This window comes from Protopterus annectens, chromosome 7.part0 (genome assembly GCF_019279795.1).
Source record: "Protopterus annectens isolate FY-2018-M chromosome 7.part0, PAN1.0, whole genome shotgun sequence".
Classification (NCBI taxonomy): Eukaryota; Metazoa; Chordata; order Ceratodontiformes; family Protopteridae; genus Protopterus; species Protopterus annectens.
The window spans coordinates 485848368-485874198 of record NC_056739.1 but is presented as its reverse complement, the minus strand read 5'-3'; the positions used below and the strand labels follow the sequence as shown (position 1 = coordinate 485874198).

Sequence of the window (25831 nt, the reverse complement as noted above, 5' to 3'; positions counted from 1 at the left end):
TTAGTTATGTTATATTGCATAATATGTGCCATGGCAAGTTGTTTTTATCTGTTATTTGAAATTATTTTTGCAAATCAATCTGACATTGTTTTAGATATTGATGCTTTTATATATGTTTCTATATCAGGAAAGTTTAATCCTACCTGTTTCCATGGTCTGATATGATGAACTAAAGCTATTCTGTTTCTTTTGGGAAACCATGCAAATTTTATTAGGCATGAATTTATTTCTTTAAGTATATTTCTTTCTGGTAACAGTTGTATTGCCAAGGCTATATATAGAATCTTGGTCAGTAAAACCATGTTTATTAACTGTAGTCTATCTTCAAATGTTAATATTATTTTGTTCCATTTTTCCACAGAGATTTTAATTGTATTGATGATATCATTGTAGTTTTTTGAGACTAATTCATTATTATCCTTGCATAACTCAATCCCTAGATATTTTAAGGTAGATTCTTGTTTCCCTATGATGTGATCCCCCTTAGTCTGCAGTTCTTTTTTTTATTTAAAAAAAAAATGTTGATTTATTGAAATTGAGTCCTGAAGTCATGTGAATTTTGTCAATTAATATATCTAATTCTTCTAATGTCTCTTTTATATAAGATAATGTTAGTAATATGTCATCAGCAAATAGCATTACTTTAGAATTATATTGTTCATAAACATCTATTCCTTTGATTTTTATATTGTTATGAATTGAATCTTCCAATATTTCAAGAGACAGAGCAAATAGAATTGGTGACATGGGACATCCTTGTTTAGTGCCTTTTGCTATATGTATAGATTCAGAGGTAAAAGGACCTAACTTGACATACGCTAAATTATTTGTACATATATTCTTTAGGAACTGAACAAAGGTTGCAGGAAATTCAAATAGCATTAGGCTTTTGAATAAATAGTCCCAGTTTAGAGACTAAAAGGCTATCTCTAAGCTAATTATGAGGGTTTATTTTCTTTAGTAACATAATCTATAAGAGAAATTATTCTTTCAATATTGTCATGTGTGTCTATGATATATAAATCCAGTTTGATCATTATTTATTGTTTTGGATAGTGGTATTTTCATTCTGCTAGTTAATATTGTCATAAATATCTTATAGTCATTATTTAATAATGATATAGGTCTATATGAGGTACAGAGGTTTGGGGATTTGTTTTCCTTTAGGATTGGTGTGATTAAGGAATATCTCCAAGAGGGTGGTATTAAAGCTTGTGACTGACTTTCTAATAGAGTTTTATGGAAGAGGGATAGTATCTTTGAAGGAAAAAGTTTATATATTTCCATAATTATGCCATCTATACATGCGCTTTATTATTTTACTCTCTTTTATTGTATCTGTAATTTTTTTGTAGGATATGACTGCTTGCAGATCTAGTTTTAATTCTTCTGTTTTTTTATATCAGAACATTTTTCATCTAGATTTAATTGATCAATATTTATATTTTCTTTTTGGAAATGTTCCATATAGTGATTCCTATAGGCATCAAGAATATCACCTATATCCAAGACATTTTCCTTTTCTTTTCATGGAATATGCTTTTAATGTTATTAGCTTTTGATTGAATATTGATTATTGTGGATAAATTATGTAGATATTTGGGAGAAGTGGCCAATGTATTACTTTTTAGTTTTTCTAAAGCTAAACTAGTTTTATGTGTTATAATTTCATTGTAGTTATTGTTTAATACTTCTACTTTCTTTTTCATCTCCAAATGATTTAGATTTTTTTCAGCTTTTACTGACAAAAGGTTGGATTGTAGCTCTAATAATTCAGAATCCCATTCTCTGATTTTTTTTTACCAAATTAGGGTTTTACCATATATGTAAGCTTTTAATGAGTCCCATATCATTATTTTATTTATCTCTGTGGTGTAATTAATATCTAAGAAGAACTGTAATTCAGATAATAACCAGGGTTTGAACTCTTTAATTTTAGTTATATATGCTGGAATTCTAGAGTTAAAGATTAATGGTTTGTACCCATTTTGAAGTTTTAGTATCAATGAATTATGGTATGAAAATGGGCAGGGAGTGATTGAGAAATTAATGATTTTAAAGTATCTACAAGATGAAATGATTCTACCCACTTGTTTAAAGCTTTTGATATAGCAGATGTACGCAGTGGTCTTTTATTTGTAGTTTCAGAAATATCAGATATACAGTTAAAATCTCCTCCTAGGTGGCCACGGTGGTGCAGCAGTTAGCGTTGTCACCTCACAGCAAGAGGTTCTCCGGTTCGATCCTCGGCTGGGGTGCCTTCTGTGCGGAGTCTGCATGTCCTCCCTGTGGTCGCGTGGGTTTCCTCTGGGTGCTCTGGTTTCCTCCCACATCCCAAAGACATACTGTAGGTGGATTGGACACTCTAAATTGGCCCTAGGAGTAAGTGCATGCATGTGTGTGCCTTCCATGGAAGGTTGGGTGCCGGGCTGGCAACTCGGCACCGTAAAACTCTACTGCCAGTCATGAGCAGACAGGTGATCTGCTGTGGTGACCGCTAACCGGGAAAAGCCAAAAGAAGAAGAAGTTAAAATCTCCTCTTAATATTAAGTTGCCTTTATAATTATTGGAAATGAAATCCAAGTGTTTTTTAACAGTTCCTGTTCCAATGCCTGGGAACCAGTATAGATTGGCTAGGGTCCATATTCTGTTATTATATTTAACTATTACTAATGGCATAAGGCCTTCTTTATTTTCATACTTATAAATGATTTCTGGGTTAATCACATTTGTTTTTCCATAAAATTGTTACCCCTTTTGTCTTTGTCTTATAAGTGGATTGCGCCAATATCATATATTCCTTAGGATTCCATTTGTAATTGTCATTTGTTTTGAAATGAGTTTCTTGAAGGAAGACAATTTGTGCTTTGTTCAGTTTTAAATATTTCAGTAGATTTGGTCTCTTGCTAGGACTGTTTAAGCCATTGGTATTTAAAGATAATAAAGTTAAATCCATCTTAGGTTATTTAGACTATGTATTTTTTGTTTTATTGTGACTATTAAACATTTTCCTCTGATAACTGTAAAGTATATGTTTGAGCTTTTAAAGGAAATTATCAGTTTTATACTTTGAGTGTTTACCAATAAAGTAATGTTTTGGTCAGGCATACTAAAAATGTTTTTGTGAAATAAATTTAAATTAATAAATGTTAACAAAACTAAGATCCGCACTAGCCATGGAATGAAAATCATTCCTAATCTGATGGATAAACCTAAGTCCATCAGATTATCACTCATACCTTGACAATCCAGAACATCTGACCTCCGTAAATTGAATTATCATATGGAGAATATTTGTATTAGGAATAAGCAATATTTATATTATTTTGAACACATATAGTACTAGTGTAGATTAGACAGAATTCTAATACAGTATAAGTGTCTACTTATTGTATAAGCAATTAATATTTACATGAAAAATAGATGACAACCAATTCAATCATAGTAAAATAGGATGTAGCATATATAAAACCTCAGTAAAAGATTATAGCACACAGGTATTTAACATATTCAACCTTATTGATGAAGTCTTTCAAAACTTATTACCTAATATAAATGGATGGTAATAATATTTATACCTAATGTTTATCCCGAATCAAATCTTCATCAACATGACATTGTTCCTAACGTTTTCTATACTTGCCACTACATTATGATTTTCCAGTTTTCTTTCTTTCTGTTCTGGCTACTTTATTTACATTCTTTCTTTTTTTTGCACTTTCATTTGCTTTCTGATTTTTGTCTACTTCTGGTTTGATTTCAATTCCTGCTTTATTCTGAAATGCTTCTGCTAAACTAATCAAAGATGTCATCTTATACTTCTTCTCCTCATGCTTTAAAACTTTCACTATGTTTGGATTTGATGAGGTCAGCAGATATATATGCAGTCCTATGATTGTAGATTTATACATGGAGTCAGTTTTGAAGAGGCCCATACCTCCTTCAGAGTGAGGGATATATAATCTTGGTATGCATTGTTTTTTATATATCATATGATGAGCATTAAACTTTTTTTCTTGTTTTCTTGTCCAACTGATACAATACTTTTAGAGATAGTAAATCACACCAAAGCTGTAAATTAAAACAGGAAGAACACATTGTTTTATTGCCAGTACTTTATTTCCAAATATTTATATACTCCCTCCTGCTTAAGATCTTTATATCACACTCCCATCCCAGCTTCACGTTTTCTTGGTGCTGCAGTTTTCCTTTTATCTAAGAAGATATAAGAATGATATCTGGTCTTGAAAAAAGTAGATAAGCAACACTTTTTCCACAATGTAGTATCTTGTGCATGTGCAGACAGCTGACCACACCACTGCTGCACAAATGAAGTGAAAGAAAGATAAGAACTTCATTCAGTCTTCTCACTAAGAAAAAGCAAGAGTCACATGCTAACAGGGCTACATGAAAATCCTTAAAAAACAATTGAAGTCATTTTCAGTGAGCAGCGCAGGAAAATAACTTAAGACACCAATAATTTGCACTTGAAGTGATACTGCACCCCTGCAATGCACCATTGAGATGACTTCTAATTATACATTAGCTTTTGCTCTTAGACGTCAGACTGGCTTCCAGGAGATCATGTACTAAATGTGTAAAAAAAAAAACAATATTGTAGTTGGAGGGACTGATGACCTCTTAAGCATCTTGACACAAAAATCCTGGAATACTAGAACAAGGGACTTTTATTTGTGATCCAAAATTTAAGTTCTACACTGTACTAGATTTTATTTGTGCATCTCAATGGGTATTTGGAAACACATATGAGGCTGAGATTTAGTTAGGATATGAAAAAGAAAGGAAGTTCAAGATACATTCACAGAATATGATAGCCCCTTAACCAAAGCTAATGTCTGAAGAAAGTAGAATTGTGTATGTAAACTTACTATAACTGTAGATATTCAGTTCAATCAGTGCTGCAATAGCCAAAGCTATATGGGTTATATCCTGCCTAGAATATAATAGCAGGCCAGTATTCCAAAGCCTTGTGTTTCCTCCACCTGGACCCAGGCTGTTGGTTGCATGAACTCCAAGTGGAAAAGCTTCAGGGCTTTCTTGCCTACTGTAAAGAGGAGGCTGTGATCATGATAAAAAAATTCAAGTTATGTATTCACCATAACTATCATTTGTGTTGTCCATTTTCATTCTTCCTCAATATTTGGGTATTGTATCTGACCTCGGATCTGACTTGGCTGCATACACTAGACTTTTGGATCCAACTCTCTAGCTCCTGCCTTTACCCAGAATGCCCCAGTCAGCTAGCAATACCTCAGATCGAGTTTGGTGCCTTGTAGATTCTAAGATAGTGCAAGAATAAGAAAAGAATAGTAAATCTGGGGCTCAAACCTGGAACAAAAGGTTCCACAATATCCAAAAGGTAGCTAAAGAAGATGAAAGGAAGGGGGAAGGAGGGTGGGGAGTTGAGGAAGAATGAAAATGTACAACACAGATGCATAGTTATGGTGACTACATAACTTGAATATCTGATGTTGTCCTTTTCATTTGTTCCTCAACGTTTAGGACAAGAGTCCCCAGCTATGGGAATCTTGAGTAGCCCTCATGGAAGAATATTCTGGAGAACTGCTGAACCAAAAGCAACTCTGCTTCTGGAGGTCAAATCTAGTTTGTAATGAGCAATAAGGTATGAGCATTAGACAAGGTAGCTGCTGCACAAATGTCATCAATGGAAGTTCTAGACCAAAAGGTGGAAGAGGCTGCCATGGATCTAGTAGAATGTGCTTTAGGAGGCTTTGATAGGGAGAGGCCTTACTAAGTATAAACAAAAGAAATGCAATCAGTAATCCATTTGGCCAGGGTAACTTTAGAAACTGGTGATTCCAATCTGTTCAGTGAGAAAGAAACAAATAGCTCTTCTGATTCCTGAAATCTTTTGTTCTGTGGAAATAAAAACAATGTTGTCTACATACATTTAAAAGATACAGCATGTACTCTCCCTTATTAGAAAAATTAGGGAAGAAGAGAAACAAATGAAAAGTTTGATTGATATTCGATTTAGATGCTACCTTTGGTAAGAAGGATGGATTTGTTCATAAGGTGACTCTATCTTTAAGAAAAATAATATAAGGGGATTAGACGATAGAGCCTGGAGTTCAGAAATTCACTTCACAGATGTAATAGCTACTAGGAATGCTGTATTCCAAGTTTAAAAGTTTTAAATCAGACTTAGATGATGGTTCAAAGGGTTGTTGAATCAACCCTTGTAGTATGACTCTTAAATCCCAAGAAGGTGATGGGTCTTTCACTGGAGGTCTATGTAACAAGGTGCCTTTTAGAAGAGCCTTGCACAATTTGGTAGAAGCTAAAGAGGAAGTATTTTCTCCAGAGTAAAGATTAAATATAGCTGCTAGTTGTACTTTGTAGAAAAGCTAGTACCTTCTTGAAAAATCGATGCTAAAAATTCTAGAACCACAAATATAGGAGGAGTGAAAGGATCAATTTATTTCTGAAGAGCCCAAACTGAGAATTGTTTTCATTTACTCCTGTAGATCTTCCTTCTAGAAGCTTTCTGGGAAGATAGAAGTATCCGTTGGACTGAGCAGGAAAGCCTGGGGTGTCTAGCTATTAATGGAATTGGAGAAGCCATGCGTTTAGTTTGAGGCCTGGAATATTGTGATGCTTCATCCCAAAGATATGTGAGAAAAGGTGTGGACTCAGGTCCAGTATCCATGGAGGATATTGAAGATGAGATCAAAGGAAGGGGAACAACACTTGGCAAGGCCAGAAGCAGGCATTGAGGATAACTGAGCTCTTCAACTGAAGCACTTTCTGTAAGAATTTTGGAATCAGAGGCAATAGGGGATAAGCATAAAGGAGACCGGATGACCAAACACGGACTACAGCATTTCTTAGTGACTCCCACTAAGGGGGGATTAGGGGAAGGAACCTGCTGTGCTTGTTGTTTATGGGAAATGAAAAGAGACCGCAGCAAGGTTGGCCCCAGCAGCAGAAAATCCTGTTTGCCACTGACTGATTGAGAGACCACCTGTGAGGCATCAAAATGGACCTGCTAAGTTTGTCTGCTAGAACTTTTGATTCCCCCAGCATGTGTATTGTCATAAGAAAGCAGTTGGAGGAGATCGCCCATTGCCACATTCTCACTGCCTCTCAACAAAGGGGTAAGATCGGGTTCCCCCTGTTTGTTGATGTATCAGACCGCAGACATGTTTTCAATTTGTATCACAATAGTTCTTAGAGGAAGAACAGCTTGAAAAACCTGCAACACTAGTAGGACCACTCTCATCTCTAGGACATTGAATTGGTCTCTGAGGAGAATCACATACTTTGGGCCATCTGTCCCAAGAAATGCCCCCCACCCCATTTGGAAGGCATCCATGAATATTGTGGCTACTGGAGGGGACAGAATAAAGGGATAACCTAGGTAAAGTTCATCTGACTGAATCCACCAACAAACATGATCCTTGCAGACTCAAGTGAGTTTGACAGGGAAGGACATAGGATGATTCAGAATAGAGCACTGAACAGCTAGAGTCCATTGGAGAACAAGCATATAGAAATGGGCTATTGGAACTACAGTTATGGCCACTACCATCAAACCTAGAGCCTGAAGGACAAGTCTGGCTGGAGGAGAAGGGTGAACAAGAATTTGCTATGCCTAAGACCTGATTATGTCCACATGATGTAAAGGAAGAGAGGCTATCTGACTTATGGTGTTCAACAAAGCACCAACCCTTTGACAAAGTTGGAGGAAATAGTCCTTTGGCTGCTCTAAGAGATGCTTGCCTGGGGCAGTGAAGAGACAGTCGTCTAGATATGGAAACACACCGAATGCCAGCAGTCTCAGATGAGCTGCTACCACTGCCATACACTTGGTAAACATCCTGGAGGCTATGGTGAGACCAAAGGGCAGGGCTCTGAAGTGATAGTGACTGTCTCAGAGCTGAAAATGTAGAAATCTTCAGGATCATCTGTTCATCTTTATGTGATAGTACATGTCCTGAAAATCAGATGAGCACATCCAATCATCTTTGCATAAAAAAGACAGAATGGACTGAACCATGACATTCAGAACTTTGACTTTTTCACAAATTGGTTCCGTTTGCTTAGACCCAGAATGGGTCTCATGTCCCCACTCTTCTTGGGCACTTAAAAGAGCCTTGAGTAAGTTCTGAATCCTCTTTGGTCTGGTGGGGCCTCCTGGATGATTCTTTTGTCTAGCTGCTTTTGAATCTCTTGAGCTGCAGATTCTCTCTGACTGTGTGGGACATCTGGAAGCCTTCTTTTTTTTGTTTGGGAGAGTCTGTAAAATAGTATGAAATAACCTCTGTACATTATTTTTAGCACTCAAGAATCTTTTGTTATAGAAGTCCTTGCATCTGGGGTGCAAAGACAGGCACCCTGACTACCTCCAGAGATGGGCAATCAGGCAACCCTTCAGGAACTTTGAAAGGGTTTATCTGAAAATTAATCTCAGAAACCCTGGTTTTGTGGGCCTACCCTGCCATGAGGACAGTGTCTTCCATTTGAACTCCCCCCTCTACCTCTGGAGGAGTTATCCCTGTGTGAATTCTGGCAAGATCCTTGGGACTTGTGGAACCACATTTCCTTGCCTGCTCTTTGATTCTGGGAAAAGAATCATCGAGAGACAGAAAAATGTGTCTCTGTGGCAGACAGTCTTTCCATCTTGTTCACTCTGGGAAAGCATTTCTTGCACAGTAAGGTCAAACAAAGTTGTTCCATCAAAATGAGCATTGGTGAAAGAAGACTAGGAAGCCTCTTCAAAGTTACATAAATGCATCCAGGCAGTGTCTGTGTCTGAATTGGCAGTACTTGAGGTACCCTCCGCTGCATTGGATAATAACCTCTTGGATGCATTGGAAATGGAAATTAGAGTGGCCAGCTGTTAAGAGGACCTCTTGTAGTCCTCCATAGCCATGGACTCTTAGAGGGATTTGGAGATTTCCTTGGTTAAATCCCACTGCAGTCTTGTAAAGTGCACTAAGTAATTCAGGGATCTCAAGGCAAAGATCACTGAAGCAAATATGCAATTTTCAAACCTGTCCAATGCCCTGGACTCATGGATAGAGGAGCTCTGCTCTGCTCACTCCTTTTTAGTGGCTGCTGCCACAGCCATAGGATCAATAGGGACTGCTTTGCTCTAAAGAGGTCTGTCCTTCAGAAGTGCCAAAATTTTATCTGGGTGTCAGGGAATTGGTTCAAAAGAATTTGGTCCCTTCCATGCTCGGCAAGAGATTAAATTGATAAGCTCATCTGCCAGGGGAGTCACCCAAGACATGGATGGGCCAGACCCAAAAGCTTCCAGAAAAACTGACTCTTCTGGGGAGGGGGTATCTGAAGACCATCCAATTTTTGTTTAAAGATTTCAAGGATGCCTCCAAAGAAAATGTCATGTGGTGGAGATCTGGGAGACCCTTTCCCTTCATCAAAGTCAGTATCTTCAGTGAGAGATTGCAGAGGGGAATCTGTGTGTCTCCTTTTGCATGTTCTCTTTTGGGGAACATCTTCAGAAGGATGATTTGGAGAGGTATCTGAAGAGATGAGAAATTGCTTGATGGGGACTATCTGGATGCTAGATGATACCGGCTGTCCCTATGGAGTAGCCCTGTTAGGAGAAGAGCTCAGACCTAAAATAGGAAGGGATGTAGGCTCCAAGGATGAGAGAGTAATTGAATAGCTTGGTTGAGAGAAAACCCTCTCCACTTCTTCAAAGACAGATGGGCCAGGAGAAGCTGTGGTTGGCTGCACAAGAACTGAGACCTCCAAAGCTACCAATCCCTGATCCTGCCTGGATCCATTGCTTTGAGGAAGGAGCTGTCCAACACCGAAGTTCCAAGGGGCAAGGGTAGCTCCCATAACTTTGTAGTGCCCCTGATCTGGTGCCAGAGCGTTGGTTCCAAGACTCATCCTGATCCAAAGGAACCAGAGTGGAACTAGCCTGGGGGACTGTCAGAGTCTAAGATCTAGTCATCTTTGGGTCTGATGCTGACACTCTCAGGGCTCTCAGATCCAAGGGCTCTGAAACCATGGAACGGATCAGAGAAGGAGAGATTACTACATGAGAGGTGTATGGGAGGCTCATGGATTCAGTGGGAGCCAAAGCCAGAATAACCTCCATCTGAATCTGAGCTCTGAGTAATATCCTCATCATCCTAATCACATCAGCTTCTGACAGACTTCTGGAGCACTTAATGGTAGAGATGGGTGACTGGGGCCTAGACTCTCTCCTCGGCATTACCTGGAGAAAAGGAGAATGCAGCTGAGGAGAAAATGGTTCAGTGGAGAACCTAGGTGAATGGGTTCAAGGAGACTTAGATAGAATAACAGAAGGATCAGAAGTTTTCTGAATTTCCTGAAGAGGGTCCGATGAAGAAGAAGCTGATGTAGTAGTCTTTGGAGAATGGTTTGGGGATCTTTTGCAAGATTCCTTCAATTCTGAAGAGGATTTTACAGATTTACCATGGGGGTTTGACCCTCTGAAGAAGAAGAGGAAGAGGGAGGCAGCATACCCTTAATTACCAATTTATTGCATCTGTCTCTAAGTGCCCTAAAATTAAAGGCAACACAAGTGGAGCAGTCAGTGTTGAGATTTGATTTTCCCAGGTAGTTCCCTGTGGGCATCAGAATTGGGAATCTTATGCCCACAGCAAGTGCACTTTTTAAAGCCTTTTGGTTTTTCAGCAATTTTGAGAACAGGCCTAGAAAAAAGGAAAAAGAAAACAGAAAAACAAGTAAAGAGAATTTTTTTTTAATTAAGTGGACTATCAACTATGGTAGAAAGGTTAGAAAGAAAAGAAAGGTACCAGCTATGGTACAGAAAAAAGTACCCAAAGGTAGAAAAAGAAAAGTAGTAAAAAGGAAGTAATTTGGAGAAAACAAATATAACAATTAGGAGAGGAAGGTGATAAATGGAGTATGAAAGCTGAAAGTTTTAAGGAAATTAATTACTCATAAAAACTGCAAAAATAATCTAACTAGCTCTCCAAGAAGGATCCTCATTTGTGCGAGATGTTGGCAAATGAGATCTAGGGCATTGCTAGCTGACTAGGGCATTATGGATAGAGGGAGGAGTTCAAGAGTTGGATCCAAAAATCTAGTGTATGTGGCCGAATCAGATCTGAAGTCAGATCTGATATCCAGATATTGAGGAATGAATGAGAAGTACAGCATCAGATGGTAAAGTTAATTTTAGAAATGCAAATTCTTACCTTAGTATAAACATAGACAGAAATGAGGATTGGAGGGAGTGGCTATTGCAGCAGTGATTTAGTTGAACATCTACTGTTATGGTATGTTTACTTATAAAACTATACTACTGTCATTCATAAATCACCGCTGTAGTGGCCTAATCTATACAGGTACAATGCCAGAACGTACACAGATTGGTAGGATGAAGGAGATCCAGGAGAATGGAGAACAGAATGACAAAGATTTTTCTCCACCTAGAAAAGGAATCTAGGTTGTAGTGCTTTGTTAAGATATGCACACAGGACCAAGCAGCTGACTCTAGAATGCTTCTAGAATCCATGTCTTAATGAAAAGTCATAGAAGAAATGAAGGAACTCATATAATGAGCCCTGACCCCACCTGGAAGTGTCTTATTATGGTGTAAATAACAAAAAGAGATAGCAAGGGTCAAGCATATGGCAACAGTGTGCTTTGACATGTGTTGCCCTTTTTACCTTAACTTCACTGGAAATAAACAGGTGTTCAGCTTTCTTAAAAGATTTATTTATGTCAAGATAGTACATGAGCTGTCAATGCATTTCCAGAGTATGAGCAATCCTTTCTCCCTGTTTTTAATGTTCAGAAAAAAAGACAAGGAGGAAACCATTTCAGGCATTAATAAGGGATTTGTTCTCACCGAAGCCCTGTATTTATGGAATAGCAAACTGTATTTATGAAATACCAAATAAGGTTGACCCACCATAAGAGCTTGCAGCTCAGATACTCTTTTTTTCAGATGTCACAGCAATCACTAATACTGTTTTCCAAGTAATGAACTCTAAATCAGGCTGATATGAATTGGTTCACAAGCAGGTAAAGTTAACTTTTCAAAAATAAAGTTAAGATCCCAGGAAGGTGTCACCTGTTTTCTAATTGGGTGCTTATGTAAAACCCCTTTCAAGAAAAGCTTGACCAAAGACTGTGATGAAAGAGGATCTATGGGCAGACATGCTAAAATGGTCAATAGATGAACCTTAACAGAGAAACATGAAAGGTCACGGAATAATAATACACACAAATATTCCAAAACCAGCAGTACAGATATCCTGAATAGGCCCTAATTCTTAGTGTGGCACCAGCGAGCAAATCTTTTCTGTTTGACATATAAGATTTCCTAGCAGCAAGCTTCTTTGCCTCCTTTAACACCCTATTGCATGTCCTCAGAAAAAGTTTCCTAAATGGTATTAAGACTGAATCTTCCAGGCAGTAATCTGTAGTTATTTCAGGAAGGGAAAAGCAGAGAAAGGTGAGCCTTTAAGGTTCTATAATCCTTAGTGGTGCCAGTAGTGGTATATGACTATAATCCAACTGAACTGCAAGCTATACTTCTATCTTCAACTTAAATTCTGAAATATTCTTGACCACTATTAGTATAGTAAAAAATTAACAAAAAATATTAAACATTCACAAAGATCTTTCTGTGGGTTTAAATCATCCATTTTATTTCTTTATGAGCACTTTCATCTTAAGCTCCCTGTATGGGTTTGGAGAACCTAACAAGAACATTATTCCACTACAGGTGACCTATTTGCATGTTTTCTTTGAGGATGGGATGTATCAAACAGCCCTTGTCTTCTGTGAGTAGATCCATCATGCAAGGAATCTTGTGGCAATTGCCATTGGCTAAATCCATAAGAAGGAAAACCACTGGTGCCAGGGCCAAAAAGAAGTCACCTCAGTGATTCTTGGGAAGTCCTTCTGCATCTTTGGAATGACTCTTGATATCAGTGGAAAGGGTGGAAATGCATACAGGAACATTCCAGTCCATGGGAATGAAAAAAACATATGTTTTCCAGGCTGCTCGCAAGGAATCCTGGAGCAGAATTTCTTCAGTTGTCTGTTTTGAAAGGAGACAAACAGATCCACTTGAGGACTTCCCTACAAAAAGATCAACTTCTGGAAGACCCCCTTGTTCTATTTCCATTTATGAGCATCTGTTTTGGATCTGCTCAGCATGTCTGTCATAACATTTAGCTCTGACTGAATGTAAGAGCATTGAAAGGTTAAACAATACTGAATTGTTACCTCCCAATCTACCATAGTCAACCTGTACAGGGAGTAAGATCTGGTATCCACCTCTTTGTCTATGTACCACATCACTGTGGTGTTGTCTGTGATCACCGGAAGTGTCTCTGGAGATCATAGCTGATGGAGAGACTTGACAGCATGACTAACATTTCACATTGATAAGTATGGCCTGTCCTGTTTGTTCCATAAACCTTGCACTTTTACCACCATAGACACTGCTCTCATGCAAACTCCGATGCAGCTTTCATTGCAGATTGTTCAAGGGTAGTCAGAGGAAAGGAGATACCTGAATTCAAGGATATCTGGTCTCTCCACCAAAGCAACTCTCTTTTCACAAAGCCCTACACAGGAATTTGAAATATCAGGGGGTAATTTAGTGGGAACTAAAAAGTTTTCAGGAGCCACTGAATTTTCCGCGTATGTAATCTGGCAAAGGGAATCTTGAGAATCATAGAAGCCATGAACTCCAGAATCAACAAGTATTCTCTTACAGAAGTTTGAGACTGAATGGAGAAGCTCAGTAACAATTCCACATGCAAGTTTACCTTTTCTTGATGTAGGAATACCTTTTGCATGGAGGTATCCAGTAGGTACCCTAGGTACATTATCCTGTAAGAAGGAATAAAGAAGGATTTTTGAATGTTGACCTAGAATCCTAGGATAAGAAGGAGATTTCTTAACCGTGTAAGGGGCTCCTGATACTTTGAGAAAGAATGTAAATATAAGAAAGCCATTTTAACAGAGAAATATGAATACCCTGCTGTCTACAACAGGTTATCATGGGAGGTAGACACTTTCTGAACACTGTTGAAGTAGTAGATAACACCAAGGGTAATGCAAAAAACTGGTAATGTAACCCAGAAACAGAAAAACTTTAGAAAAAAACTTAGAAAACTTTTGCAATCAATGGCAGCAGGAACATGATGTTATGCATTTTTCAGGTCTAGAGTTACAAAAAAAAGAATAAAAAAAACTTCAAAATTTCACAAACAGGTTGAGAAAGGAAATGTTTAGTACTGGTCTCTAAGAGAGATCTTTCTTTGGCACCACAAAAATTCTTAAACCTTTTCCCTACTGATCTGGGGGAGCTGGTTCCATGGCTCCAAGAGAAAGCATTTGCTTGATTACTGGGGAAAACAAAGAAGTCTAATTAGGTAGCGAGATGGGGATCTCCTGGAAAGGATGGAGGCTTTCCCACTGCCATCTGTAACCTTTCTGAACAAGTCTTAGAACCCATTTGTTAGAAGCCTGATGGGATTGTTTATTTTTGCTTTTTGGAAAAGGAATCTGAATTTGTAGCAAAGATTTTAGCAAACTTTGAGAAGCTGGGCTCCAAAATCTGAGTAACCCTCTTAATCACTTACTCCCTTTCATCAAAATGTTTGAGTATGTGAATAGCAGAAGGATAAAGCAAGACCTCCTCATCCCAAGGAGAATTTAAAATGTCAGACTTAACATTTTTAGAAAACGTCTGTGTACAAAGCCAAGCAAAACAGAAAAAGTTCCTGCTTAAGACATAGAGTCAGCACAGTCATAAAAAAGTACAGTAGTGACTTCCATTATGGCTGCACACTGATCAACAGCTTGATTTCAGGTCTCCTGGTGTTAAAACATTAACCAAGAGATAAGGGCCAGAAATTCTGCAAGTTTTAGTAAATTCAGTTACTGACTAGTAAGTACACTGCCTAGATGCCAGCAAAGAAGAAACTCGGAGAGCATGGAGGAAAATCAACTAGAATAGATGAAGTAGAAAATATTGACTGGGAAGAATCCTGCAGCTGCTCAGGAAAAAGCAGTTCAAGCTCCAACTTTGGTGCAAGACATGACTACCAGTAATCTAGAGGAAAAAATAAATCTAATGTGCTCAGAGCTGATTAAAATAAACCACTGAAGAGTATATCAACTCAAAAACAAAACCTAGAAAAATGGAAGAAGCTGTAAACAGCTATTCAGATGAACTGATAAAACTGACAAAATCAGAGACTGAAATGAAGAAAAGGCTGGCTGAGTATCAGACAGCTCAAGAAGAGCTGTTTCAAAAGATGGTAGAGGCAGAGGACAAGGGATGCAGGGAAAACCTGAGATTTTCTGCTGTACCAGAGAAACTGGTAGGAACAGATTGTATTAATTTTATCATAGAACAAATAAGCAATTGAAATGGAATTCCACAGCAGGATTTGTTATTTGAAAGGGAACAATTGTGTGTATGCTCCAAACTTTGCCACAAGAAACCAGCCGAGACTAAAGATGTAATCATGGCAGCAGAAAGAATTGACCCTGAGAAAACGGTGGGAAAAGGACAAAGTTAGCAGAATGTTTGTGGAAAATGTACCATACACCCGGCAGAAGAGAAGCAAATCTATCCCAACAATCAAAAATGTTGAGAGGTAGGTGTGAGATTCAAGCTGCTGTATCCAGCTGTCTTATATTTTTTTCCTACAGGATCAGAGTTGTTTTTTGCTGTCAAACAGGCTAAGAAGGAAATACAAAAGTTTGTCCAACCAAAAGTGAGCCATTAAACCTGTGTTCATCAGAATCATCTTATAAAGGACCTTCAGGAACTAAGGGACAAGAATTATCTTCAACAGTCACATTTTTTCTTCTCTTTGAAAAGGTTCAAAGCCTGCAATAACCCCATAGCAAACTAATGAACTCTTCTGTATCAACAGAAAAACTGCTGTGTCATGTAATATATCTAAGTTTTTTTCTTTCGCCTACAAACATCACTAGAAGGAGATTGATTTAAGGATGGAGCCTGTGCCCAGGAAACAGGTATTTACCCTAGCCTCCCCAAGAAGAATCTCCCAGTGAAACTCCCATAACCAAAGAAAGTGACTCTCTCATACCCAGTAAGAACACATAACAAACACACAGGATGTGACTAACCCCCACTTCATGATGGCAGAAGAAATTAGCAGTAAGTGGCCTAAGGAACAGCATTTGATGTGGCCACTACTGAGTCACCCACCAGTGGCTGAGGACTGAGTCTGCATTGTAGGCAAAGACTCCCTAGCAATTTTATTTTTTTTAGGTACAGCAGAAGGAAGAGCTGAAGGACAATAGGTGAATACATGTTCCTGCTCAGAAAGAAGCTTGTTCCCTAGTAAGTGCTGCTGGAATATGTTGATTGGAAGAAAAGGTGTCACTAAAGTGTTCACAAGCAGGACACATACTTACACTTCCACAAATATACACCATCCCAATAAAACACAAAACTAAAGGCACCAGCAGTACACTTTTGCCACATAAATTCAAGAAATATCTGTAAAGATATAGACTGACAGACTCCGGCCATGTGACAGTCTAGGCAGTCTTGACAACAAAGTAAAATTAACACAAACCACAAACTGGTACAGAGACAACAAGAACCAATGACACCAAAAACTCCATATGAGGTAGCAGTGGTAATACAGCAGCAAGAGGCAACCAGTTCAAACCCAAATAAACAAAACTTTAATAAAAATAAAAATTCACAAGAATAATCCGCAAAGTTAAGCACTTTCATCTCAGTTGCAAAGACTTCTTTCATCAGTACTATCAGCACAATTAAAAACACTTGTTTAAATACTCCTCCTATTGCATAATGAATCAATCACCCTTAAAGTTTAAAATTACTTCATGATTGTAATAGAACACCTAAAATTCATTCACAATGCTCCTCCCTAATTTAAATATTTAAACATTTAAATAAATAAACATTGGATTTTAGTATAATTGAATAAATGAATAAACATCATGCACATAAAAAACATTTACAAAAATTAATGTTACTGTTGTGTTCCCACCAAAATACACACTTTTGAACCTCCCAATCTCATTAAATTTTGTAAGAAGACTAAGATATTTACACTTCTAATTGTTTTAATTTCATAACAGAATTTATAGAGCAGCATTTATTTAATCCAGGGTAACTTGTAGCATTTAAAAAAAGTTGACATCTCAAGTACCAGTTATTCAAATGCTCTTCTGTAATAAAACCCCACTGATCTTTAGTAACTTCTTGGATAACTGTAAACTTAAATACATGTGTAGGATCTTCTGCTACATGCCTAAATAAGGAATTTGGACTTTTTTTCTTTTTAATATCCATTTGATGTTCCTATACTCTTTCTTTCAGCTTTCTGCAGGTCTTACCTATTTAGAAAGCTGTACATAATTGCCAACAGGCTATGTACACTACTCTCTTTTAAAATCACATGAAAAATGAGCTATTAAATTATGTATCATTCCCTACACAGTAATACTGTCCTTCACTAAAATATAAGAACATTGTGGGCACTTTCCACACTTGATCATCCCAACCTGTCTATTTATTTTTACCTTTTTAGGTTTTTCTAACAAACGTTTAATAGAGTTATCCTTCTTATACACTACTGTGGGTTTATCCCCTGCCAAACCAGAAATCTGTTTATCTATAGAAAATATTACCCAATTTTTTCATAAAATAGTAACAATACCACAACTATCCAAAGTATATGTAGAAATAAAGACCTTGTGCTCTATAGTGGACATACTATAATCATTATTTTTGTTATTATTACTACCTTCTCCCAAAACATCACTAACAGTATAAATATTTTCAGTCATATTAATATTCATCTCTTTAACACTACCTAACTATGGCGTGTACATCCCTTGAGTTCTTTTGAACACTACCTCATTCTTAATATCATTCAAGCCACATGTGTGAGGGGAAACAAAGACTTTGAAACACTGGACAGACATTATGTTGTTGGCAGGATATAACTTCTATAGTTAAGACTGATTTTTGAGTCACATCTCTTTACAGAATGGGAACCTAGGAAACCTGGGAAAATAGAAGCAATTAAAAAATTCAAAGAAGACTAACCTTCTGAAGAGGGAAAACTGGATGCAAAGTTCTTAATATTGTCTAAGGAAGCCAACATATACTTTAATATGTAACAATGTTAATTTAGAATTCTAAAGGTTAAAGTGTCAGATAATAAATTCTCTTACCAAATTTGTCAAATGCTTTCCCATCCTTGCCGGAGGCAGTGGTATAAGCATTAACTATTTTTTTGTTGCAGCAGGATCTGACACAGAAATAGCTAAAGGAACATATTTGAGATGGGAAAACAAATATTTGTAAGACTGAGGAACTTTACAAAGTATGTCTGCCTTTATAGGGGCTGTAGGTTGATTGGTAGGCATATTGAAAGCAATATCAACAACATCCTCCAAAGCTGGTAAAAGACAAAGAATAGCAGCAGGCTATGAAAATTCAACTTGGAATAAATTGCAACATTTCTTCAAAGAAGCTGGAATATTAGTCTGCTCTCACTGAAGCATCTTATTCATTCTAGAAAAAACTAGAAGATGCCTTTTCCCAAGCCCTTTCCTAATCATCAGACAAGGCATCCTCTGAAACTGAGAGAACTGACTATTTTTTTCACAAAAATTACAGTAATACTTCAAAAGTTTTATATCCTACAATAAACATTGAGCAAAGCTGAAAAATTCTTCCTTATCTAGAGAAAAACAGTCTCTAGAAGATGAATGTTTAACCTTTTGTCTTTTTTTTTCTGAGGGGCATCCCTACAAGGATCTTCACCCAACGAACCAGGTCTTTTAGTCCAACTATGCAGGGCTGCATTCACCATTCTCTGTCTTCTGAGACTGATAGGAATGACTCGGTCATGCCACCAAGGGTACCTGAACAGCCACACAGGATGTGGCCGAGCGCCAGTCCATTGTAGCTGAAGTGGCTATACCATAGGGATCTGGACAACAAAGTGAATGGTCTGGGTAGCAATAATGAACACAGAGTCACCCGCCAGTGGCTCATGCATAGACTGAGCCCACTGTGTTGGCAAGGGCTCCCTTAAAGTTTTCTTTTTTCTTGGGTCCACAGGATGGTGGAACTGTGGGACTTGTAGGTTGTTCCAAGGTTCCATTAAGAAAGAAACCTGATTCCTGGTTAGTGCCACTAGAGCAATTTGGTGACAGGTAAGCTGTCAAAAGTGGTGCTCACAAACAAAATACACAATGACAGTCCCAAAACATATTTACCCCAACTAAAATGCAGTAAGGCCCACAGAATAAGTACATGTTTTTTTCCACAAAAAGTGCTAAAAATAAGCAAAAAAGTAAAAATGTAAAACAGAAAGTAAATGTCTGTCAAACCATCCAGTCTTGAGACATTCCTTAGAAATATATTTCTCATAAAAATAATAATGTTTCTCACAGAAATCAGCACATTTTTTTCACAGAAAATAACATATGATAGAAGGTTCTCCCCAAAGTTTACTTATCTGCCCAGCAATGGAAAACCGTTAGCTGATCATTGATCCTCTGAAGCCCACTCTCTTTGGGTGGCAGGAAAATGCTGAAGCTTTTGAACCCCAAATTGCTGGTTTTCTCCACTTGTACTTTCCAACCTGGCACGAAGGTGCCCAAAGCTTTAGCAGGCTGGCCGGATGTTTTATCCCAGGCAGAATATAACCCATATAGCTTAGGCTACTGCAACAGTAATTTATGAATGAACATCTTTTTCATTAAGACTACTGTGCAATACTAAAAATTCTTTCAAAGATAAACTGCACACTCTCAAGATGGTAGGAGATATTAAGGAGATGATTGACTGTCCTGCTAGTAAATTTTGTTTTTAGAGACTGGTCTGGGACAATTGCCTCTGAGAGAATAAGTCCATGTCATATTGACTGAGGAATAGACAAGGCCATTCCTAGAAGGTTTTTACCTTATTTTGAGACCATGCATGAACACAAAATGAGGACTATTAGCACCAGTAGTTGAGAAAGGTATTTAAATAAAGTAAAAGAAATTAGAAAAATCATCCTCCATCAAAGCCGAACACCACCACGGCAGAAATCAGACAGATGAGCCATCCAAGTGACTTCTTCCCAAATAAGAAATACAGCAGAGGCAGAAAAGGAGAGACAAGCTTGTACTTAAAACAAGAGTGATTGTCACTCATTTGTAAATTTACTAGTGTGCAACTGGCCAGCTATTTCCTCAGAAAAATGAATTACCAATTAAATGGGCATTTACCCATTCAATGTGTTGGTGCTACACTGGATGGAGTTAGTATATATAAGGAGTGGAGATGTGAGGTACAGCCCCCACATCAAGGGATACAAGGGACTTGCCTCACACAAAAATACTTTTTTCACGTTCATTTTATTTACTCATAAATGTGTAAATATCTAGAACAAGTTTATCTCAAAGTAGATTCACTAAGACATAAAATCATATCATAAAGGCAAGTTTTATTGTCCAGAATAGATTAGCAACTTAGTAAAATATTAGAAAGCAAATCTAAAGCACACCTAAAATGGCAGACTATTGAGACTAAGTTATATACATGAAACAAAGTACTTTTAGCTTATGTGGTACCTTTTGGAATACTCTTTCCAATCACAATTTATATTCTTAAACTGACAGCAATATCATGCAATCATCATATAGAGACAGCTTTTATTGTTACATTTAAGATGTTCTTATTCACTGAGCAGGTTTCCCATAATATCCTGCTGTAACTCAGTAATTTTCTCTTATCCAAATAATACCCTATTCATTACAGAATCTGTAATAAAAGCAAGGTCAAAATACAATGGCAGATTATTTCATGTTTCTACCTCTTCTGGTTAACCGATGTTCCATAATATCCTTTTGTTTATTCATTTATGAATTAGAGCCGTGCTTTCTTATCAAAACCTGCAATACACAGTTGCAGCATTATGCTCAGGGAACAGAATTTTTTTTCTAGCTTGCTTAGATGCAATGTAATTCTATTTTATATCTACTTAACAGAATGGTGTTCACTTTCAGGAGATTTTGCTCATTTGAGACACAAATAAATCATTTTCATGTTATGCAGCTGATGGAAAAAGTAGTTCTGCTAATACAAAATGTATTTCAGCTCAAGAGTTCCCATGCAATTTTCTTGAACCAAAGCATGTACTTCTAAACTAAAAAATGGACATGGAAACTATTAGAATATGCTGATATACGGGTTGCTTTTGGAATTCTGTATATACACAAAAAGGTAAAGTTATGTAAGTTGCACTTACCTATAAACTACTGTTGTGTAAGTAAACTTATAAGAGTAGAGGTTTGAATGATCACTGCTATAGTAGCCCAAGCTACATAGGTTATATCCTGCATAGAATATAACAGCTAGCCAACATCTAAAGTTTCAGGGCACCTTCCACAAGCCCAAATGTTTAGACAGGTCGACCTGAACTGAATAAAAACAGGTTTGGGTACCAAGCCCTTCAGAATTTTCATGCCAGCTGAGACAGGGAGGCTACGTCCTGAGAGGACATTGCTAAGAAAAGAAAAATACACAAGTCTACACTGTGCATAAAAAAGCACACCAGAAGGACAAGGTGGTTGGAAGGAGGGAGCAGCAACTGCAGCAGTGATCATTCGAACATGTAATATTACAGGTTCATAGGTAAGTACTAGGCAATCAGTCTGCAGGCCATTGCAAGCCGAGGCAAAAAAAAAAAAAAACAATCAAAAGTTACCTCTAGCTTCAAGAAGGGCAAGACAAAATAGACAGGGGTAGAATTTAAGGCTGCCCATTCAATTATCTAAGTTTACCCTGAAGGTTGCAAGGATGCCCCTCTGCTTGACATGTATTGGAAGTTCGTTCCAAACCTGAGGAATACATTGGGATATGAATTTATCACACGAATTGTCTTATTTATCTGCTGATGAAGGCTTAGTTCCTTTAACCAAGGTACTATTAGTTCTACAAAGGAAAAATAAGTCAAATAGGGTTGGATCTTTCATGGCTTGAAAGAATAGGCACATATCTCCATGGTGGAGAATGTAAGAGACTGAGTACAGAGAAAAAGCTGACAGTTTTGCCTAATAACTATGATTTTTGAGGGCAGTGATGTTTTTAGTTATGAATCACTGAGGTGTCTCAAGGTATGTGAAGTGTTTAGACAAATACATGCCAGAAGGTGAATTATATTTTATAATGGGTCTGACAAGATACAAATAAAGGGCAATTAAGACTTACCTGGATCTAGTAGAGATGCATTTGGAAATTTGATGAAACACATACTACTGAAGAGACATGATGGAAAACTATAAGGAACAGTGTCAGACAGTTTCAGTGGCACAACAGGAAGCAGACTTACCTTTGGTGCAGAAGGCTGTAGGTTATTTTTTTCATTAGCATCATTATTGAATTATCACTTAAGACATAGGAAAGCATACATTTGTAATACTAGAAAACAACCTATGTTAACATGTTCACAGTTACAAACATTATATATCACATAAATAATTTATAAAACTATCACCATTCCAACATTACATAAATTGATCAATTCCTCCCTTCCCTTAAACCTCACTCCTCCTCTAAAACATTACTCTGCATGTATTCTTCTCACAATCACCATTTTATCTATGTAGTTTGCTCCTACCCTTTTCTAAAGATCCCACTTCCGGTTATTTTATCTCTGTTACAATATTTTCTACTTCAGGCACAGTTAGTTTAGACTTTGATTTACATTTTCTAGTAATTGTTTTTTTGGCAGCCACCAGAATTAAACTTAACAAGGCCTTATTATGTCTAGGCAATTCAGATCTGTATCACATCTCAAGAAACATAATTTCCTTAGGTACACCCATTTGCTCACAAATATTTCTGACAGAGTACTCTGTAGGAATTTTTTAAAGTCTGCCAACTCATTACACTCCCAAAACATATGTTCCCAGATACGTCTTTTTTCCCCATCACACCTCCAGCATTTGCCATCTATCTGAGGAAAAATTCTTAGTAGTCTGGTTTGATGTATACATATAGCTATGAAAACACTTCCAAGCAGAAATCCTATATCTTCTAGACTTTGTTGTATATTTGGTTGTCATACATATGCAATACATTGCTTAACCAATCTCTCTTCCCAATCTTTTCTAACCTTCTCTGATTGATTCCTATAGTTATTGTGCAATATTTCATATGCCATACCAATTATCCCTTTTAACAGCAGCTTCTGTTCTAGGTTCAACAAAAACTCGACTAGAGCAGTTCTTTAACTTAGGATTCCCCTGTCTTGTTCTCTTTGCCTATACACTGATATCAGTCCCTGATAGGGAAGCCAGTTCCTAGCCTGCAGTTCAAATGTTTTTTTGGGCTCTACCCCTTCTATTGCCCTTCCCTCTCTAGTTAGTTGCTACCAATACCTTGATTCCTTTGCCAGTTTTCCCCAGTAAATTCCAACCCACTCTTACTTCTTTTCTGTATCCCCAATTGCAGTCATCCTTACAGGCAGAATCTCCTTTTTCCATTCTCGCATTGGTTTAGTTTTTAGAATACTTTCTGTTACTTTATTAATATAATATTCTGTAGGGCTCTTGTTATTCTCCTTAAGGATATGTATCCAAAATCCTGTTCCCTCCCTATTTCTTGAATCCCCCCCCCCGCTTTTTCATCATCCCTTTCCACTATGAAGTATAGCTTTCTGCTTGTGTTATGTATATGAGCCTCAATGGTGTAGCTCCAAAATATCCCTTTAAATCAGGTAATCCTAAACTACCTTGTTCTATTGGAATGATCAACTTATCCCATTTGACCCTTGCCCTCTTCCTTTCCCAGATAAAATCCTTCAACTCTTTATTAATTACTGACCACAACATTTCCTCTGGTTGATAAAAATATGTCTGACCTGTATATAAAACTAAATGCACTAAAAACATTTTCACTGTTTGTATCTTGTTCTCCATATCCATAAACCCATAAACAATGGCTTCCAGTTTCTCAGTTTTTATATTATCTCTTGTTTAGCTCTGCCCACATATCCTTAGCTGCCATAAAACAATCCTTTTTAACTCATACTCAAAACTACTTTATTTTATTGTGTCCACATAAATATGGGTATTTCTGAACCAGTTCATGTGTTGGTACACAATTTACAGCTATAGCTTTGGTTTTGTCTGCATTCATTTTATATTCCGAAAAAAACTGAAACTGTCTCAGAATGTTCCACAACACTGAGATGTCCTTTTCTGGTTTTACCAGGTACAAATATTGGCTACAAATAAAGTCAACTTTTTTTGATTACCATGCAAATTATATCCTTGAATTTCTAAGACCTTTATTTTCTTGGCAATGGCTCTAAATATAATGCAAATAATGAAGGGGATAGAGGAGAACCTTACCTGGTACCTCTATTCAGACAACTTATCAGAGAGGAACTCCCCACACACTTTAAGTTTTTGCCTGTGATCCCTTATATATTCTCCTAATTAACCTTATTATTGTATCAGGGCATGCAAATGCTTCAATTGCTCTACTCATAAAATCCTAGCTTACTCTGTTGACTGCTTTTTCTGCATCAAGACTCACCAACAATAATGTAGTTTCTTACATTCTGCTTCCCTCTGGGTCATCATTGCTCTATTAATGTTGTCTACCCTCCACAAAGCCACAATGGCAATATCCAAAAATTTTGGCAACACATTTGCCATTTTTTACCTATTATAGACATAAACACTTCATAATTATTGTTTAAACTTGAAATGGGTCTGATGGGTATTTACCATCTTTAGGTAATACAGCCACCACAGCTTTCTTCCAGAATGTTGGAGTTTCGCCTCATTTTAAAACACTGTTAAACAAAACCTTGCAGGTCATATCATTTTCTTCCCTCCTAGTATCCAAACTTCCACAGGAATGTCATCTATTCCTAGCAACGTCCCTGCAGATTGATTATATATCACTGTTTTATCTCATCTCCTGTTATTTAATTGCTAGTTGTTGATTGAACCTCTTCTACCTTTAACCTTGGTATACTTAAATCTTCCATAAATATTTCCATTTATACTTTCTCTTGATTTCCACATTCCTCTGCTTTATACAATCTTTCATAAAACATTCTGAAATATCTGTAATAATGCTACAGGAACTCTAGTTATTTTGCTTGTTATATGCTCCCTAAGTTTGTAAACAGTTCTTTCTACTTTTTGTTGTCTAAGTCATTGTGCTAAGATATTTTGTGCTCTGGAGTTATTATAAAAAAAACAGTTGCTTAATAGCAATCTTTCTAAACTCATACATATTATCTAGATTTTCTCTTATTTTCTCTTTAGCACTCTGCAGTTGCTTCTCTTCTTCTTCTGTGAGATTCCCCTTATTCTGCAATACTTTAACCTTTGTCAGTCCCTCTAAATAACAATTTTTACTTCTTAACCATATATCTTTTTTCTTTTATTTCTACCCTATTTTTAAACCCCATTTCATGTTATTCCCCTCACTAGCTATGACTTTTGAAGAAATTTCTATCTTCTCCAATAGCTCTCAAATAATTTCCACTACCCATTCCTTAAATTCCTCTATTTTTAAGGGAGGTGGGGGAGTGCCAGTGTCTCATCATTACTTAATTACCCTGCATTTTTATCAGAAATAGTTACTGAAGGGGTGGCAAAGCTTTTAATTAAATGTACATATTCCTGTGAAATATAATTTCTTTCTAATCAAGCCAGTTATTGTACCTCTATGAATAATATGTAAATTTTTTTCAGAGATCCTACTATTGAAGTCACGTCTTCCATAGCAAATATTTTCATATATTTTTTC

The 25831-nt window shown here is 37.1% G+C and overlaps 1 protein-coding gene across 1 annotated transcript in view; it reads left to right on the top strand.

The window, feature by feature from the left end:
• Nucleotides 1-25831, top strand: part of LOC122806555 (acetylcholine receptor subunit gamma-like) — a 645882-nt gene that overhangs the window by 229380 nt on the left and 390671 nt on the right. The window lies entirely within an intron of this gene.